The 18,616-nt window shown below is 48.8% G+C and overlaps 1 pseudogene; it reads right to left on the reverse strand.

Moving 5' to 3' along the window:
* On the reverse strand, window positions 1-18,608 carry LOC132337519 (eosinophil peroxidase-like; annotated as a pseudogene).
* Window positions 18,609-18,616: the final 8 nt, after the last annotated feature.

An 18,616-nucleotide genomic window follows, 5' to 3' on the forward strand; every position in this document is an offset into this window, starting at 1 on the left:
AGCTGTATCTGGCACACAGCTCCAGCTCCATGTTAGGCAGCTCAGTTTTAAACTCCAGGGTCTGGCTTTCTCAGGGGTCTGCAGGCGGGACCTGCTGCAGTTTACAGATCATACCTTACTCCTCTGTGCTCTTTGATTTCCAGGGTCTGAGGTCCAGCTTTGGGATCTGACTGCAGCTCACAAAGCCGTGGGGGTAATCTATTAGCCTGGAAGATATTCCTTGATACTTTAGTGATGTAGGTATTGTCACATATTATTCGTGACAAGGAGATTTTGGCCAGTGAACAGCACTGGCAAGGAGTGAAAACCCCAGGGTCCTGCCACCAAAACCTGAAGGAGAAAGAAGACCCACCGGATTTTTGCCTTCTGCCTTCTTCACATTGACGACTCCCACAATGTTAATTCCCATTAACACTAATTTCATCTGCCAAGAACAAATTTGAATTTCTATTATTTAAATCAAGAGCCCTGACTTGACAACTGGATAAGTGTCAGTCTCACAATCTGAAGGTTTTGAGTTTGATCCTCACACGGGCACCATTTCTCGCTGGCCAGGGTCTGTGTACAAATCAAGGCGTCTCAAGCTGTTGTATTTTCCAGCATCAGTCTCATTCCATGATTATGACAATGGGAAGATGCCAGCAGCTCACGTCCCAGGCAGCAGACAAAGAACTTAATGTTACAACTCACTTTAAAAGTTTTTTGGCCAATCACACAAAGCAAAAGCATATTGACAGTGGTTGCATCCAACCACTATAAGCACAGGTACCTTCGGTTAAAACAATGCTTGCTTATTTTGAATAAAAGATCTGCTTGTAAGTCTTAAAACACAATGTACAGAGCTCCATTATTAAGCTTAGAACTTCCTAACATCTCACTTGAAAAACTTTTCTGCAGCTTAGGGAGTTATTCTAGACAAGTGTTAATACCCAGACCACTGTTCTATTTGTCTGTACTTTTCTACTTCTATAATTTTTCTGCTGACAGATCTTATGGCTACTGCTTAGCTCTAATCACAGTTCTGCTGTTTCTGAGGCCTGCCTTTTGCAGCTTTCCCAAAACCCTCTGATTTTAAGGATTCCCACAACTACCTTGCTTTTCTTTTGGCCATGGACAGGTGACAAAGCTGTAATTGAATTAATTGTCCTCAGATGAGGCACAGGTACCCTCTTTCAAATAGGAAAGGCTGCACAGACTGTGCACAGGCTGTGGTTACAGCCAAATGAGTGCCACATTGGAACAAGCCCTGTAATTACTCAATTTTTTAGAAAAGGGTTTGTTTCCTGCCATAAGAACAGGATTTCTAGATGTACAACAGACTGTTTGACCCTAAGCTCCTCATCCTGGAGTTTAAGCTCATCCGAAGTCTTTCTCAGCAGAACTGTTTCCCAGAAACATGGGTTGTGATCCTATTTTCAGGCAATATTGCTGGCAGGTACAGGGATCTTGCTTCACAAATCCAGCTTAAAATGGGGAATCTAACTCACTGCTGCACCTGAAGCCCCTGAGCAACCTCAAGGAGGAGGAGGAGGAATTCAGGTGTGTTGAAACCTCAGCACTACTGAAGTGATTTTGGCTGACAAGAAAACCCCAACACACCACATCCATCACAAGCAAAGATCAAGCACTTCCACATGTCAGAGCAGAGGGTTCCAGTTCAGAACTGGGGGAGGGAAGAAGTAATAGTGAGATATCACTTTGCTGGGAAGGGATCTCAGCCCAGGATTTCAACCATCAGACAGGGAATAAGAACACGACTACAAAGAGAATGAAACTTTTGAAGGAGTACTGAAAAAAAAAAGCAACAAACAACTGGAATTGGATCTGTAGTTTTCAGATCTGCATGAAGAAATCTGCATAAACTCCAGACTCCCTATACTCAGGGGTTGGGATACCCAGCTCCCCTCCTACCTGTCCCCATCATGAATGTTCCTGAACTGCATGCCAGTGAGACAGGCCATGAGAGGCCCCACTCGGCCTCCTTTCACAAAGGGCTCTGCAAGGGCCCCAATCCAGATGTCAATATTCTTTGGTGTCCCACAGAGCTTCAGGAATTCCCTTGCCAGGTTTCAATTCCTCAACACGTGTCCAAGTGACTTCACTCCAAAGGGCTGTGAGAGCCCACAGAATTTTCTCCAGGAGTTGTAACCTGCAAGTAGTTGAATGTCAGAGCAGATAGAGCAGTGATGCGCTACCCACTCCTGGAAAGATTTTTCCCTCTTCTTCCCAAAGCTGGGACACCAGTAAGGCACCAAAATGTTTAAAACATTTTTCTATATTTCTGTTAATGCTACTGCCTTCCCACTCCTCCAGAGCCACCTCCCTCGGCCTGTTTTTGGAGAGCCATGTATCTGCAGGTGGGAGTTGTACCACCACCTTCCAGCAATGTTCTGCTCCACTCAGCAGGGATGCAAACGATGCTGCCTTCATTGAAAGCGAACCTGCACAAGAAGTTGATGGCCCCTCTCTCTGTACAACAGGAGAACGACCAAGTTCTTCTCCACAGCTGTCCAACCTTGGGGACAAATCACCCACTCCTCACAGCCCAAGTTACTTCAGCCACCAGACTCTGCCAGCTGGACTAATTTTTCTGGACTGTAAACAGCCAAAAATTCACTGTGCCACAACTGGTGCTTAATTCTGCATCTTAGTGGAGAAGATGCTGCTGGAAACACCTCGCTGTGAGCAGGATGTTATGGAATCATGGAACAATTTGGATTGGAAGGGATAATAAAGTACATCTCATTCTACCTGCCATGAGCAGGGACACCTTCCTCTATCCTAGGGTGCTCCAAGCCCCGTTCAGCCTGGCCTTGAGCACTTGCAGGGATGGGGCAGCCACAGCTTCTCTGGGCAACCTGTACCAGGGCCTCACCAACCTCACAGGAAAATTTTTTCCTGATATCCATTCCAAACCTACTGTCTTATGTCTAAAAAACAGGGAGCATTGGGAGCAAAAGACACAGCATATGGTGCCTAGATGAGACCACTAGCAAACAATTCCAGGACACTGAGAATTTGCTTAATCAGAAAATTAATTAGGGAGGGTTTTTGACCTTGCTATGCCACCAACACCTTTGTGGATGTCTAATATAAGGGAGTACAGCACTCATAGGTGGGTTGAGACCTAAAGCTAAACCCAAATTCACTAGAAATACATGTCACTCCCACCTTGTCAGGTCTGGAAACCCAGGATTTGTGGTTCTGATCAGGTCTGCATGATGGTGTTCCCCAGTAAAGCACAGAAAAATCACAACTTTATGTTGTGGCTAAGGCAGAGCAATCCTGTGAGTTGATGATGCCCCTGGATGTACTGCAAAGCCTCTGAATGGGATTAAAACCCATGGATCCAGCTCAGTTTTCATCCCAGTTTCAAACAGGAGCCCTATTGCATCTCTCAAGATGTTGCTGACACAGCAGTTCTAGGTTCTTACCTCAGCATAATGACACTGTTGTGCAAGGACCCACTCAGGAGACAGCTCTGAAGTGCTATCAACAATCTATTTCTCAAGACCATCTTGCAATGCCATTACAATGGTTTTGCACCTTGAAGAGCCCTGAGAGTGGTTCTGACATGCTTGGCTGTTTTTCTCTCTGGCACACAGATTTAGTAAAGAAATTATGATGAGATTTTCTTTACATATTGGAATCTGCTCTTCCAGTCATGCGTGGCTGTGATAGTGGTGCCCTAGAAAATGCTAAGATAAACTCTGAAATGTTAAGCCTTGTGTTTTACCTGTGCAAGTAGTAGTAATTAAAATAATTATTGTATAATCATAAGAAGAACAATGAGAAACTGTATGTTCCTAGTCTAAGGTGGCTATGCTTGGCTGAAATCTATGTATATTATAGAACAATATAAGTTAAATAATTAACATGAAAGTTATATAATGATAGAATATAAAAGCATATCCATCCCGAACCTATGTCAGAGTCAGATTTGGGTCTGTACCCCTGACACCCAGAGCTCTTCAATAAAACACCTGCATATAATCATTTCTCGTGATTATGTGTTCCTGAATGCTAACAGCTGGGCTGGACCATACACATGATTGCAGAGAAGTCGCAGGGGACTTACAGCCCTAATTCCACTCCTGCAAACTTGTTGCCAAACTATTTTACCATTTTTTTTCACTTGGACAATAGAAACAAATCAGTCACTGAACACCAGGCTCTGGTCTGTGCAATGCCCTGTGTTCTTCTGCCTTCATGTCTCTCATGCAGCTTCAGCCAGGCTTTGCCTTCAGTGCTCAACCTCCACCCACTTACCTATGGTTGTTCAGAAACAAGGAAAAAGTTTGGGAAAGAGCATCATAGAATCACTGAATATCCTGCATTGGGAGAGATACATAAGGATCACTGAATACAACTCCTGAGTAATTTCAGCCAAGCATGGGCTGGAGAAGCTTCTCAATGTTTAATCACAAAAATGCCTGATTTCCACTTGTTTTTCTTTGTAAGCTCTGCTCCCACAGCTGACTTAGCTGGAAGGCCATGATCTCACCTATGCTACATGTTGAGTGCAGCTAAATCAAACCCAATCCTCTCAACCTGCTCAAAGAGCCAGTCCTGGAGCTCGCCCACCACTGTTTTCTGCTGTGTCATCACTTGACCTGGATGGCCTTGAGGCTCCGGAGATAGGGATCAATCCCACCTGCAGAGGTGGCACAGGGAAACTCAGATCAATTCCACCTGAAGCAGGGACATGTGAGCAGTGCAGGGAGGATAGTGTGTGGCTAAGAGGCCCCAGAGAGGTGAGCACAGCTCGTATTTAATTATAAGCTTCTACTACATGAGAATTAATTTCCCTGCACTTAAAGAATTAAGAAGAAAATACTTTGAATAATGTTCTTGGAGGCCACAGCAATCAGTGATCAGACAACTTTGGAACATGATGGGCTGCCCTCATCTACAGGGGACACCTCTGTTGGGACAACTCTGGCTGGTATAAAGGCCATTTAATACATTGAACACAAAACACTTTTGAATTTGGCTGAAGCAGGAGTTCATCCAGAGAGGGCAGAAAGGATGAATGAAATAAACTCACACTGCAGAAAAGGATTTACCTTCTTGAATGATTCTCCAGACAGCAAAGAAGGAGGTTCTGAGCTGAATTTCAGGAGTTATGGGTCTGTAATATTCATCTAAGCGGCTAACAGTTGGAGGGACAGAGGCATGAGCGGAGCGAAAAGCCAAGGTGAAGACATTGGATATCCGAGAATCCATAGACTCATTGTAGCCCCAGCAGCAAGGAATGAGCCTGTGGAACCTGCAACCCAACAGGAGAGGCAGGTAGTCCCTGTAGTTTATGATCTAGGGGGAAACAAGGAAAGGGTGAACTGTTAATGTCTTGGCCATCAGTTTCTGTGGAAGCAAAGTTGATTTTCATGTTCTCTCTGCCACAACACTCTGGCAGGTCAGAGCAACATAATGATAGGTTGGACTCAATGATATCAGAAGTCTTTTCTAATCTAATTGGTTCTGTGATTTTATGAAGATAAAAGCCTGCCAAATCCTCCCAAATATTGGCTCCTTGTAACTGCACCACTCCCATCAGGCAGGCAGAACTGCACCCTTCGTGCCTCAGATAGCAAAGATAACATCGGCAGATAATTGGGGTAGCACCACCCACAGGCAGCTCCCTGAGTCCTCCCACAGCAGAGATTTCCAGTCCTGCTCTCATGTCTCACTGGGATATTGAGGAGGCAGCCCAATATAATTTAAATAAGAAAAATCAAAATCTGTGTCAGGAGGAGAAAATGTCTGAATACTGCATAAAGATGAAACCATTGATGTAAACACAATGATGGAGATGATGCTTCTTGGACAATCCTTTGAGTGTTTGCCTTGCCCAACATGTTTTGTTGGTTTTTTTTTTTTTCCAACAATACAATAGTATTTAAATGGACAGCATAAAAACATAAACATTTTGATATTTCGGCTTTTTATTTTTGTTGAACCAGCTCAGAAGACAGGCTTCAAAGGAGATGCAATGCCTTTGGAAACCCCATGTCCCCTTCTCTCATAGGATCCAGGCTTTCCTGCCAGCTGTGAAACCTCATCTGGCTTTGAGGCCACTCCTGCTCAAAACTGGAGGCTGGATAAGAGACTTTGGGAGGTCCCTCCCAGTCACAGAGGTGCTTGTGTGACCCCAGGACCCCATTCAGGGATGGGGTAGTGTGTCAAACTAGTCAAGCTTGTGTGGGGTGGCCAAAGGGTGCAGCCCCGTCTCAAGGAGACACCATGACTGGCTCCGCCAGCACATGGGGCTTCTTCATAGAATCCCAGAATGGTTTGGATTGGAAAGGACCTTTAAGATCATTCCCTGCCATGGGCAGGGAATCATTGAGAGGAGAGGATTCACAATCCAAGGAATTTTAATCCAAATTTCCAGGACCATTTTTATCAGGTACAAAACACCGGTTAGAAAAGCTTTTCCTCTGACTTTTCTGTCTGTTCCTCAAACAAAAATGTGCCATTAAAAACCTCATCAAGCATTTTGTAAATTTAACAGTAGAGGTACATCAAACATTCAGGAGGACCCCTCTGTGCTGGTCATTTCAGGTATCTCTGTGATTTTGCTTTGGTCAAAAGGGGCTGGAGGAAAGAATTTGGTCCTTTCACCCCAGAATGCTGCACCCTTTGGCCCCCCTGCTCTAGCAAAATCTAACATGTGAATCCTGTGAGAGTGCAGGCAGAGCCAGGAACAGGTGGGATGATGGCTGGTACCTGGATCGTGGCTCCCAGGACCTTTTGTGCCTCCTGGTAGAGCCTCTCATCATTCCACTGGGGATTGAGGCTCCTCAGCTTCCCAGCCAGACGGTCGTGCTCCTGCAGGAAGAGCGTGTGCATGCAGGCAGGCCAGCCCCAGCATCTCACTGGCACGGGTGTCATGGGGAGGGGCACACATGACACTAGAGTGGGAAAGTCACATTGGGAAGCACTCACAGAGGAATTTTTAGATGTCTCAATATTTGTGTTGTGAAGAAAGTGAGTAAGATACTCAGAGGAGGAGAGGGAAACCAAGGATTGAACAGTGCCTGGCAAAAGCTGAATTTCTGCTGAGGCAACAAAAGCTAGGTGCTGTCCTGGCTGTGCTGAGAATCACAGAGAGGTGGGGAAGGCTTCAGTGAAGGGCTGGGAGCATTAACTTAAAAAGTTAAATACACGTAGGTGTTCTCCAGGCTCCCATATCAGAGATGTTTGGTCTCACAGCTCAAGAGAGAAATGCAAATGGGCAAAGGGAAGTCAAAATGGCCAAGGAAGCTCTGAAACTCAGCAGGTCTCCTTCAAACCAGCTGAAACTGTGGCCAAAGCAAGGTGACGGTCACAAACAGGCTTTCTGGGGAGTAAAAGGAAAAGCAAAATGAGTCAACTTGGAGGAATAAATAACAAACAGCATCACAGTAAAATATCAAATCCTTCTTCAAACATCTGGGGCAGGAAACGCAAGAGCAAGCAGGTGATGAGAGCATAGGCAAGCACTCAGAGAAAAGTAAATATGTTGTATTTAGTCCCCTTGTCCCACAGCAAATAGAATCATTTGCTCCAGCACTTGGCACAGAGCCCTTTTCATCCACTCTCAAAGGCTGCCTGTGAGGGACTGCGGAAGGAGGAACAAATGCAGCACTGTGAGGTTTCCCTGAACAGAATGCATCCAGCCAGAGCTTCCAACCGAGCTCTGGGGGGAAACATTGAGCCCTGGGAGGAAACTGCACATGTAAAACTCCCCCAGTTCTCAGGGACCGGAAAAGTCACAAACAAGACTGCTTGAATTTTCAAAGGCGCTTCCGAAGCAGCCTGAACTGATAAACTTTCCCATAAAAGAACTGATGGGTCTGTTCCAGCCATGGAACAGGAACTGCTCCTTGCTAAGAGTCTGCAGGGACCAGAAGCCCCTCCTGGGAATTATCTGATGCTCCTGCCCACTCTGCTTCTCACTGAGTACCTGCCTTTGGCCACAGGTCCTGTGTGGTCCTCACCAAGGAGAGACCTGCACAGAACTGGGGGAGCAGGAGGGAGTGTGAAACACCATGAGCTTTAATGGAGAGAGCTGATGGATTCCAAGGACCATGGGGATGTTCAGAGGAACTTTGGCCAGATATGAAAGGGGCCAAGGGAATAGAAAGCAGCTCCACAGCTGATGAGATCTGTTGTGCCCTGAAGCTTTCTCCAGCACTGCCACAAGCAGACTGGTGTGGCCAGTGCCAGCAGGAGTCAGCTGGAACGTCCTGCTCTCCAAAAGAAATAGGCCAGGGAGACACTAATTCATGAGGTATATCAGAAGCATCCCTCTCTGGGGTCCCACAGGTTTATGGAAAGCACTCCCAGTACTCCCTCAGCCTTCACAGTGCTGGGAACACACCTTAAAAGGTCACCTTGGTCTGTTATTGGCCTCATCCTCACTCCAGCTGGGATCCGAGCTCCTCTCAAATTGCAGCAGGGACATGCAAACGTTTCCTGCTGTGACCCAGCACAGTAGTTGTACATCTGTTCCCATCCCGCTGGGATAGAGACAGTACAAGTACAGGAGGACAAGTACAGACCAGCCATCGCCTCCAGGCCATGCTGCCACTGCTATGCCTGCTTGACTCCATCATGACACTGGTTCCTAGGTCACTCTGGGCCCTACATCAGAGCTGCTGAGCATGGATGAGACACCTTCACTCCAGGTTTATCCTCACAAACAAGACTTGGAGAGGGTGAAGACCTTCCTCCTACTTAGCGCAGCCTGTCTCAGTCCTTCGTGATTTGCTCCATTCCATTTTCTATTTAAATAAGAAAAACAAACAACTAAAGAAGTGAGCTGGAGCTGGTGGAATTGTCTGCTCCAGATTCCAGGTTTGAGGTGATAGCACCCAACTCACCTGCAAGAAAACAAGGGATTCGAGCTGCCCCGCTGGCCTTGAGGCAGGGCTCCTTCCTCATGGGGCCGAAAGGCATGTACGCCCTGCCCCTGTCGGTGAAGTTGTGGTTCACAGCCAGGAGCCCCCTCTGGCTGCTCGGTCCCGCAGCCGCTCGGCCACGGCCGCCTCGCTGCCGTACACGGCGCTGCCGTCCAGGAACGAGGTGAGCACGTTGATCTGCTCCCGCACCGCCCTGCCCCGCGGGCAGGCGGCAGCCGAGCGGAAGAAAGGGAGGCAATCCCTCCTGTTGGTGATTCGGGGGTCGTTGGGTGAGATCTGCAGATAGAGAAAAGGAAAATTCATCAGTGGCTCAAGAGATGGAGCCAGGCAGGAGCCCTCTCACAGGGCATAAGCCATCTCAAGCATAAATCTTGAGATGAAAGGTCAGATTGACAGCAGAGATGCTGCTCTAGGAGCCCAAGTCCCAAATAGCCTGGAGCCTGAAGTCCTATAGATTCCTAAAGTCTTTTCCCTGAAAATAAATATATTGGATTGCATCTTTAACAGTCAGTTTTCTTATCTCCATATCTACACCATAGAGAATTGTCATCCAGAATTTGTGACCCTTCCTTCCAGCACTCTCAAATGTGTGTCAGGGAAACGCTCAGTGATGTTCCATCCCATCATAGTTTTCCTTGAGAGGAATTAGGAAGACATGTGGAAGCCAGAGCTGCAGCAGAACTTCAAAGGTGGGAGAGCAGGGCTGCCGGAGGGACATGGACATGATTTGGAGAAAAGGAGGCTCAGGGGGGCCCTTGTGGCTCTGCACAACTCCTGCCAGGAGGGGACAGCCAAGGGGGTCGGGCTGTGCTCCAGGGAACAGGGACAGGATGAGAGGGACTGGCCTCAGGCTGGGCCAGGGGTGCCTCAGGGTGGACATCAGGAGAAATTTCCCCATGGAAAGGGTGCTAAGGCACTGGCAGGGGCTGCCCAGGGAGGTTTGGAGTGCCCATCCCTGGAGGAGTCCAAGGAAGTCCTGGACGTGGCACTCAGAGCTCTGGGCTGTGGACAAGGTGGGGATGGGGCACAGCTTGGACTGAATGATCCTGGAGGGCTTTTCCAACCCGAATGATTCTGTGATTCTGTGATCTACTGGAGCAGGGACCAGGATGTGACTCCTGAAAATGCCGCAGGCACTGCTGGAAGATCTCAGCACTCCCTTTTCCCATGCAAAGAGTACTTAAGTCCCGAGGATTTTCTGTGGTATTGACACTCCCCAGTGCCTATCTGTGACATTTCCTGTTTTCCAGGCATCACCCATGCTACCTTTGCACAACAGCTCCAAAGAAAAATCACATTTCTGAAGGGGATGGCCAAATGCCTGGAAACTTGGCAAAGTCTGTGCCTGTGCCTGAACCCAGGGACTGCCCCTGGAACACAGCACAGCCACCACACAGAGTGCTCTGACCTCCTTGGCCTCTTCTGGGAGGATATTCTTCCATGGCCAAGGAGCATGAGAGCCACCAACAGCTACTGGCTGGAAAGCAGATGCCCCCTCCCTTCCTTCCCTGGAAGAAGGAGGCTGCCTGTACCTGGATGGGAAAGCAGGGAGGCTCCTTGGCACAGCTGGTGTCACAGTCTGTCCTGCCACTGAAGGGGACTCTGGCTGGGGTTTCTGGGCTGAAATCCAGGTCATGGTCAATAAACTGGCCCCACTGCATGAACATGAGGGATCTCTGCTGGTCCATCCACAGCTGCTCCAGGGGGAAGTGGACAATCTTGTTGGACACTTGTCAGACCTGCGGGGGTGGAGGCAGAACACTTTGGTGGGAAATGACATGTGTGAATGGGTGCACCCAGTTGCAGGTTCATCAGAAAAATTTCCAGGGCACTTCTTGTGTTTTGCAGACAAAAAACCCCAAATCTGTCTGTGCAGGAAGGTGTCACCAACACCAAGTGCCCTTCACTGAGCAGAGTGCTGCTCTGGCTCTAGGCAGGATTCTGAACCTCCAGGCCAATACTGTCCCTGGATGGACTTAGGGAAATAGCTAAGCAAGCCTGCGAAAGGGAGACTAAAAGATCTCTTTTTTTAATAGAAGTGTAGAAAAAATAGCCCCAGGGAATTTCTGAAAATTATCTTTAAGTCCTCCTCCCTTCTCATCCCTTCCTCAGCGATCACAGTTCTCCCACCTCCATGTATTACCACAGAAAAAGTGGACACAGTGGTGTGGAGGAAGGTTAGGAAGAACAAGAAATCCATGAACACAACCCCAGCTCCTTTTTATCAGAGCTGTTGTTGCACCAAACTCAAGTGACCAGAAGACACCTCACAGTGTTCCCGGTCACATCCAGGTCCCACAAGAGCCACAACCCCTGCACTTCACCCACCCAGGGATCCCCACATAGCATCTCTGATCATACATTTTTTGTTCTGGGGATTCCCTGGCTCACTTTATCCTCTGGCATAATTGCTTTTCAGGAAACAACTGCCACAGACCAAATTAAAAAAGGTAAGTAAAATAATTTGGCTTAAATGCACTCCGTTTAAAAGAAGATATTGTATAATTCTATATTCCTCCTGTGATTCTGCAGCAATCAGATTAATTTTCCTTTGCTTTTCCTGAAGGCATGGGACTTAGAAAGCATTTCTAATAGACCCCCTGGATATTCTCAGACCATCACCCTGAAGCTGGTGAATTTAAGCTCCTCTAACCTGATCCACAATTCCAGCTAGTGAATGAGCCCTTTGATGCCTGCAGTCTGTCCTAGAACTGACAATCCCTAGGCCTGACACTGTGTTCTGAGATTGTTACAAACATTACCAGGGGAAGGGGGAATCCAGAGAAACGCCTTCCTTCCGTCCACCCACGGGGCACGGACACGCCATCCTCATATTCCACTGGCAGCCACCTGGACAGGGCTCTGTTGGAAGCTCCTAGGGATGGGTTCCTCTTGTCAGAGGCAATGGAAAAACAGCAAACAGTTGAAGCCAAGAGCTTGTGGATATGGAGAAACATGGACCTTGGAATGGGAGCACGCCATGGTTGGGGAACTGTTGCAGCTCTATAGGTTTGAGTAAACCTCAGTAAACCTCAGGATTAATAACAACAACAACAATAATCATAGAATTGTTTAGGTTGGAAAAGACCTTCAATAATCTGCCCCAGTTCTCAGCCTCTCCCAGGCAAGACCTCAAAAGCCCCTGATGTCATCCAGCCTGAAAAAAGGCCCTCAGACTGTGGCTGGAAAACAAAATTGGAAACTGAACACCATGGAGAAGGGGAAGAGCCTTGGAATGGAATTACCTATGGTCTTGAACATAAATTGGGGGATTTGGACTGTGAGGTTACTGTGCTGGGTGATTTTTTGAAGGTCATTAATGAAGATGTCCCTGCCCATTGCAGGGGGTTGGACTAGATGACCTTTAAACCTTTTCAAAATCACTTCCCACGCAAACAATTCTGTGACTCTATGACTGTAGTTTGATTAGATGTCCTAGAGTGATTTCATGATGCTCGTATCCCCATTAATCTGTTTAGCCCAGAAATAAGTTCTGCACCTTTAAGATTGGTTCTGAGAGCGGAGTGGTGGGGAGAGAAGAAGCGTGCAGTTTGTTTTCAGACGCTGCACTCACTCCTCCACATTCCTGCTCCTGGACTGCGTTGTCTGCAGCGCAAAGAGACAGTGGGACAGAGCTCTCCTTTGCTTTTTAGTTAGTTTTTAGCTTGCTGAGGCAGAGAAGTTCTCTGGACTGTAGTTTTTCTTTTTCCTTAGAACCGTTTAAACCTGCTCTGGACTAAACACCCAGAAGAGCACCAGCAGCTTGCACCTGTAGCCCACCAGGCCAGGTCTGGGCTGCGGCATTTCCAGCACCAGAGGGACTGATAAGAGACTGAGTGAGCTGAGCTGCATCCCGGGGAGGGGATTTTCTCAGTTTGTCATCTCTTTTGGAGCAACAAGGGGTTTTATTGTTTAATATTGTTCTTTTTTTTTGTGCTCGTGAATGCTTTGCCTGTTAAATTAAGTTTTTTCCACTTTTCTCCGAGGAAATATTTTCCCGAACTGGCTGGGGGAGGGGCAGCTTTAATCTGCTTTCTAGAGGAGCCCCTTCAGAGGTTCTCTCCCAAATTTGCACTAAACCAGGACAAATACACCATTAAATCCTTAATCAGAGTACTAACACACTTTCTTTAGAGTGCACGTCCAAAGTGTGTTCTGTGGTGGCCTCTCACCCACAGGGGATGTAGCACTGCCCCAGGCAGTGGAGAAACCAAGCACAGCTGAGCCCACCTTCCCCAGGGCCTCAGGTCTGGATCATGTGTAATGGACCTGTCCTTATCCCAGAGCCCACATTGCCCCCTGAAGTGGAAGGAGGCAGGAAGGTCTCTCCTTTGTTCTTATACAATCCCCTGAAGGCTAAAGCACCCTGGGGCAGGAAGAGCTGGCTGAGCTCCTTCCTCGGCCACAGCTGCTCCCAGGAGCTTCCCAGCTCTGTTTTTACAGGGAATGTTTCTGAACTGTCCCTATAAAACACCCCATGCTCAGCAATTTCCCATGTCTCCCACATTCCCCATTCCAGCCATGGGAGGTGCAGGAGGTGCTCTCAAAGCCTAAATGCTCAGATTTCCTCCCACATAGTGTGGGACAAAGACATGGCTAGATCATGCCCAGTATGGATTTAGGTCAGAAACCCTTGGAGACCCTGCCAAGGGGCAGGGCCAGACAAAGAGTCTGTCCCCAACATGGAGCTCCTCCTGTTTTGGCAAAGAGCTGGTTCAGGTACAACACCAGGAACCTTCCAAACAGGACTGGAATCAACAGCTCCACACGTTACTAGGAAATACTGGGGAGTGTGAAACTCTAAAACAAGTTGCCTGTGTGAATCTTCCCTGGGGAAGTGGGCCTAGTTCTACTTATGGAGGATGCTCGACATCCATCCATAGAATAATTTAGGTTAACCACCAGCCCAGATCACTGAGTGCCACATGCAGTCCTTCCTTGGACACCTCCAGGAATGGGGACGCCACCAGCCCCCTGGGCAATTCCAATACCTGACCACCCTTTCCAGGAAGAAATTCCTCTTGATGTCCAACCTGAGCCTCCCCTGGTGCAACTTGAGTCCATTTCTTCTCCTTCTGTCCCATCCATCCATCCATCCATCCTCCTGCTGACACAGCCCCTCACCTGTTGTTGCACTCTCCAGTAATGGCTCTGTAGCCAGAAGATGCACAATTTATTTTCTTATCCTGCTGGTCAATACAGTGGCCTTGAAAATCACCTCCACCTGAGCTGGAGTCAGCAAGTCTGGCAAGGAATAAGGGAGAAAAAAAACATGCAGGAACACAAGGGCCCTGCTGGGTTTGCTCAGGAAAAGGTTTTCCTGTACCTAGTACCTGTACCTAGCATCATCTGCACAACCACAATGTGCTGTCATTTAACTCCTCCTGCTTGAAGACATGCCAAGGATGCTCTTTGAGCAGCAGATGCTTTTGCTGGTTTGGAAAGCATCAAACCCAGCAAAGCTATGGTCGGGTCTTATTTATAATCACATGTTAGGCTCATGCAGCAACAGAATGGTTTTCTAGTATTGGCATTTCCTCTCCTCTCCCTTTTAATCTCCACCATAAAATGCAGTCACAGCTATCCTAGGGGCTGTTACAAGTTTTTCCCCTCGGAAGAAGTGTGTGTCGCCCCTGCTCAGAGCTGCCTGGAAAAGAACCATCCTGAGGCTGGGCTCACCGAGGGCATTGTGTTTTGCTGTGCACATTTCCCTTGAAGGCAAGTTAAGTGGCAGAGTTTAACAAGAAAAGTCTTACAGAATCACAGAATCATGGAATGGTTTGGGTTGGAGAGACCTTAAAGACCATCTTGCTCCAACCCCCTTCCCTTGGGAAGGGTAGGAACACTTTCCCAAGTTGCACCAGCCGGGCCTTGGACACTTCCAAGGAGCAGCCACAGCTTCTCTGGACAACCTGTGCCAAGGCCTCAGCACACTCTCAGCCAGCAATTTCTTTCTAACATATAATCCAAATCTCTCCTCTTTTAATTTAAAACCATTTCCTCTTTTCCTGTCATTATCTGCCCATGTAAAAAGTTTCTCCCTCTTCTTTTATAAGCTCTTTTAGGCACTGGAAGGGGCTCTAATGTCTCCCCAGAGCTTTCTCTTCTCCAGGCTGACCCCCAGCTCTCCCAGTCTATCTCCACAGGAAAGATGCTCCTCCTTGGCTCTTGCTGCTCACTCTACATCCCAGCCCTCTGAGGTTTCCTGGTCACTGCTGCCACCAACAGTCTGGGTCACAGCATGGTTTAAAAAGCCACTGGGCAGGTGGGTGAGAGGTGGCAGTCAGCTCTCAGGGTCTGTAGTGGTACTGGAGCATTGGTCCTGGATGGAGAGGCTGGAGCTCTGCACAACCAGTTCTGCCATCACCTTCCAACTCATCCTGTCCCCGAGCAAAGCCAGAGCACCCCATGATGTGCCTTATCCTGCCAGTGCTTTACTGTAATGTTAGTAAAGTGTTTGAGGCCAGGCTAGATGAGGCTTGGAGCAGCCTGGGACAGAGGAAGGTGTCCCTGCCCATGGCAGGGGTGGCACTGGATGGGCTTTGAGGTCCCTTCCCACCCAAACATTCCATGATCCCCATGAGTTCATATGTATATGTGTCCCTGAGCTGTTCCTTTCACAGGCCCTGATTTGTCTCCTCTCAGCAGCCTGGCTTTGCCTGACTCCATCTCACAGAGGATGTTGTTCCTCCAGACAAACTCTGAAATGTCCTCTCACATCTCCCCATTCTCTGTTTGGACAGTGTCATGTCTGTGATGTGACGTCAGTGCTGTCTGAGGTCTGGCTGAAGAACTGCCCTCCTTGGGCCAAGCTGCTGGGAGTCATCTCTGGGTTTGCTCATTCCCTACTCAAGCAGCAGAATATCTACCAAAGCCTTCCAAGCTTTGACCCATTGGAACTTGAACCTCCATACAGCAGAAGGAACCAGGGAAGTGCACAAAACACTTTCACTAACTGAGAAACCCCCAAATAATATTTAAGATGGAAAAAGAGCACAGAAAAATAACTTAGCTTTGCTTCACTGCAGCCACATGGGAAAGATTTGTCACAGCCCACCCCATCCCCCTTTCCTTTGCTCCTCCCAAGCCCCAGTGACCAAGCCCTGTGTCTTCCTCCTCTGCCTTCCTCCCAGCAAGGAGGATCCTACCTGTGACATTGAAGTCCCCCCTCACAGCCCATCTCAGCCTCTCTTTGAGCAGGCTCAAGGTGGTCTGCAGATAATCCGCGGCCCGGACAGCCTCTCGTGTCCCCCCCACTGGCTGCTTGAAATATCTCAGGAGTTCTGCTGGGGTCAAGGCATTGTTCTGCAGGTTCTTCTTTATGCTGCAAGGGACAGGAAACCAAAGTCTGAAATGGAGCAGGGAATGCTGCAGTTGCACACCTGAGCATCAGGCACAGCATGTCCTAAGTCTGAACTGCTGGAGAGAGTCACTGCGAGAGGCCAGGGCTGCTCCTAGCACCCTCCACAGAGCAGCAGAAAGACTTGCAGGAAGGGAGTCCCTGAAACTGCCCAGCTCCACCTGCCAGAAGGCAAATAACATCCATGAGGCACCAAACCTCACTCAGCTCTTATCCAGATCATCAGTATCTCTCACTGTCCAGAGGCCTCATCAGACCACCCTGTCCTAAAGCTACTGGAGTCTCCTCTCAGCTGGAGGAGACCCCAAGCCAGGGAGGGGATTCAGAGTGTGGCTGCTGGTAGAGGAGAGGGATGGGCTGGTAGGAAGCTGGATGCTCCCAAAGCATGGCTGGGAGTACCACAAAATATCCTCACTGCAGCATCCAGCTGTTTGCTGCATCCATTGGAGGGAAGCACTGAAAATAAGCAGGAGCCTGTGCTGGTCTCAATTCAGGGCTCCTGTTCAGAGCACCCTGAGGGGTGCAACATAGCCCAGCAATAGCATCAGGTGCAGCTGTGAAGGTGGGAGGCCCTGGCACAGGGTGCCAAGAGGAGCTGGAAGTGTGCAAGGCCAGGCTGGATGGAGCTTGGAGCACCCTGAGATAGTGGAAGGTGTCCCTGCCCATGGCAGGGGCTGGAACGAAATGAGCTTTAAGATCTCTTCCAACCCAAACCAGTCCAGGATTCTGTGATTCTTTGAAAACCGAGACAGAGGAGCCACAGTTCCCGGCGACCCCACAGACTGGTGTAAAATCAGGGTGAGCAGCCAAAAGCTAGATGAGAGCCCACTGTGCTCCCAGAGCTCCCCACACTGCTGTCCCTGTGCTGCGGGGAGGAGGAGAGGTGGGGGAAGCTGCAGGAGAGGACAGGGACAGGGGACAGGGACAGGGGACGGGGACAGGGGACACCCAGCCCGGCTCTCACCGCTCCCATGTGCACTTGTAGGCGGCATCCATCAGCTGCCGGGCCTCGGCCATGCTGCTCAGCAGGGACGTGTCTGACAGCTCCAGCGGAACATCTGAGCAGGGAAAGGGAAGAGTAGAGGTGAGGGTGCCGGCAGGGAGCATCCCTGTGCCTCCTCCACCCAGGAATTGGACACAGCAGTGCTGGAGGCAAGTGCTGCTCACTCTCCAGAGATCTGCATATAAATATATTCCTATGAGGAGTTTGAGAGTCTGTCCTGGGTATGAAGAGAATCCCTCCATCAGTGGAGGCTTCAAACAGCCCCAAACAGCGAGAGGTGCAGTCACCATCTGTGCTGCCCTTTCACAGCAGAGCATTTGAACAGGGTGCCCAGAGCAGCTGTGGCTGCCCCATCCCTGGCAGTGCCCAAGGCCAGGCTGGATGGGACTTGGAGCAACCTGGAACAGTGAAAAGCGTCCTGCCCATGGCAGGGGGTGGAATGGGATGAACTCTAAGCTCCCTTCCAACCCAAACTGTTCTGGGATTCTCTGATTCTCTAAGCAGCCTGATTTCCCCACCTCTTTCCTGAGTCCTTCCTGCAACCTCCTGCCATTTTCACTGCTCCCCTTCCTGCCCTGGGGGGAGCTCCCAAAATGAATTTCATCTCCATCATCTGCTGGCTGTGGGTCACAGAAAGGAAGGGGACAGGCCCTGAGGGCTTCTCTGAGTGACAGCACTTTCCTACAGTTTCTGGGAAAGAGGAAAACTTCAGAAAATAGCACAAAGTGATACATATCTCCCAAATCTCCCCAGTTTCTTTTAAATATCTTCCCAGATCAGCCCAGAGCTCACCTCTTGGACAATCCTGATGAGAAAAATTATTGCCTGGACTGCCATTTGAGACAAATGAAAAGCCAGGCATGTGCTTTTCATAAGGATTTGACATTGTAAATTAACCAATGGAGGTCTCCATATATTTTGGAGCAGTGATTCAGGGCTGGAAGAGGTGGAGTGACTGCCCCATCCCTACACTCCACAGGCCCTGGTAGCTCTCTCAGGGGCTGGCACAGGGAGGGAGATCCTGGTTCCATGGGCATGGACCAGTGCTGGGAACTGATCTCCTTTACCTGATTTTAAGGAATCAGGCAGGATGTGAAGTAGTCAAAACCTGAAAGAGCCAAGATTGGTGCCACAGGAGGTACAAACTGTGCCCCTTCTGGCACCTTTTCAGGGCTGTGCTGCTGAATGACAGTCTCTTCCAGACATAGCTTGATCTTCCCCTCTAAGAAAATCCCCTGATCTGCAAAGCCTGAGGAAGGACAATACCATAGGAAGAGGATACAGATGGCTGGAACAGGCTGAGGATCACCAGCAGCCCCAGGAAGGTTTCTGCCTTCATCCATGCAA

The sequence above is a fragment of the Haemorhous mexicanus genome, chromosome 22, assembly GCF_027477595.1.
Source record: "Haemorhous mexicanus isolate bHaeMex1 chromosome 22, bHaeMex1.pri, whole genome shotgun sequence".
Lineage (NCBI taxonomy): Eukaryota > Metazoa > Chordata > Aves > Passeriformes > Fringillidae > Haemorhous > Haemorhous mexicanus.